Below are 1,991 nucleotides of genomic sequence, written 5' to 3'. Positions count from 1 at the left end.
ACCCAGTGGTCAAAAAAGGTTATGACACTTGAAGCATACTACCATTATTAAGTGAATATTGGTAAATACCTTTCACTTCAAAACAAAAATGCACAGTTCTCATCATGACTTCTTAGTGTTCCACAGGAATTTTGTCTTAATAATAAAAATGATATCCGTTTTACTCACGTGGAAGGCATTTGTCTTGATAAACTATTTGGCCTATATCCTAAAAATCAAACCCAATCTACTCATTACACACTCTACTTAGTTAAAATTTTGCTTTGGCACTCTTATGAGATGAAAAAGCACAGAACATTTGTAAATTCTAGTATATATAATATATATATATAAAGTACATACATCTATGTATGTATTATATATGCAAATATTTAAAATAACTTGCTTTGCTAAAGGACAAACATCACCAAATACTACTATATCAACGGAGGAAATGTTTCTAATAAAGTTAAATGGCCTTTTTCTAGGAGGACAGATCATTGCAAATTTAATTAAAACGGATCTTATTAATATTTCAAGTAATTTCTGGGCTTGATTATGCACTACAAAAGAAACAACTGTGCTGGAGAGAAAAATCAATAGCCCTTGACTAGGGCTCTGAGTATGCTAGAAAAACACAGATCTCTTATGAATTACCAAGGTCTAGCCTTTAAGGGTAGGGGAGAGTACCAATATTTATTTGGAGGTAAAGTTATTTTTAAAATGACAAAAAAAAAAAAAGAGAGAGAGAGAGAGAGAGAGATCAGTTCACATTTTCCATTGTAATGAAAGTACCGGAAACAAGCCTTTTTATGTTCATTTTAGGCCTAAGTAATTGTACGAGGATAAGGCTTTTGCAATGTCAGTTGCACACACTGCTTCCTGTACGAATTCTAAGCCATTACAGGTGTCCTAAGGCCTCCAGTGAAACCTATTAGGAGGGGATTCCTCCGGTCCCTACTGCCCCCTACCCCGCACATATTATCGCCCATCTCCTCCAAGTATCTTAATTAAAGACCCCCTCTTCTCTGAACTCTCGAGGTTAAAGTACCCACTTTCCTCGGCATAGCATGTTAAAAGCTTTCTCATTAGAGAGGACTAGTTCCTGCAGTCCTTTTTAGTTAGATGCTTTCAAGTCAGAGAGAAGAGGAGCCACTTGAGAAAACCCTCCTTCCCCTCTTGCTTTACCCCACTGGGAGCCACGTCCCCGAAGGACACCACCAAGGGACACTTCCTGACCTTCTATCCTCTCATCCAATTTGGGCTTGGAGGGTTGGGGTCGCATTTTCTCGTGTCCTCTGCTGCACTGGATGTGTTATGTAAGAGGGACAGAACGCGGGAGGCACATGCGTATAAAGCGCACCGATCTGTGATAACAGCTGGGGTGGCAGAGCTAATCTGGAGTCTTCCCCCCACCAAATACGACAGACACCACACACACATCACCCCTCCCCGCACGCCCACCCACCCCCACAGCAGTGTTTTCCTGTCTCACCCCTTCCAGTACCAGACGCACAGAATGGAAAGGCGGGGGGAGGGGTGAAGGGAGGTGAGCAAGGAGGAGGAGAAGCAGCAGCACATCTGCTTTGATAGCAGCCGGCTGAGCCGCCGCGGCAGAGAGCCCCTCGTTAACCCCCTTCCTGTGGCTGCACCACGTCATGGAACATTCCCGGAACGGGCCAACGTTCCACCCACTTCAGGGAACAGACATAAAGGCGCAGACCCAGCTCCCCACAGTGCACAGCCCAAACACACATGTCCCTTCCCGATCCCCAGGCAGACACACAGACGAACACGCATGCAAAACGCCCCCACCCGTCTCCGCGCGCCGCGGGCCAGCCCGCGCCTCCGGGAGCCGCTCTTCGACCCGTGCACCCGCAAGGCGAGGACGCCTCCGCCTGAACCTTCCATCGAGACAGTCCCCTCCTTCCTGGCTTCCTTCCTTCTCTCCTTCCTTCCTTCCTTTCTTACTCGGCAGGAGAAAAGAGTCACTGAAATGCCAACAGCCAGCG

The 1,991-nt window shown here is 46.1% G+C and overlaps 1 protein-coding gene across 1 annotated transcript in view; it reads right to left on the bottom strand.

Annotated features, from left to right (window-relative positions):
• Positions 1-1,991, bottom strand: part of HIVEP2 (human immunodeficiency virus type I enhancer binding protein 2) — a 192,360-nt gene that overhangs the window by 189,017 nt on the left and 1,352 nt on the right.

Source organism: Pteropus alecto, unplaced genomic scaffold (genome assembly GCF_000325575.1).
Source record: "Pteropus alecto unplaced genomic scaffold, ASM32557v1 scaffold185, whole genome shotgun sequence".
Taxonomy (NCBI): Eukaryota; Metazoa; Chordata; class Mammalia; order Chiroptera; family Pteropodidae; genus Pteropus; species Pteropus alecto.
The sequence above is the reverse complement of the archived record's forward strand: the minus strand, read 5'-3'. Positions and strand labels throughout refer to the sequence as shown.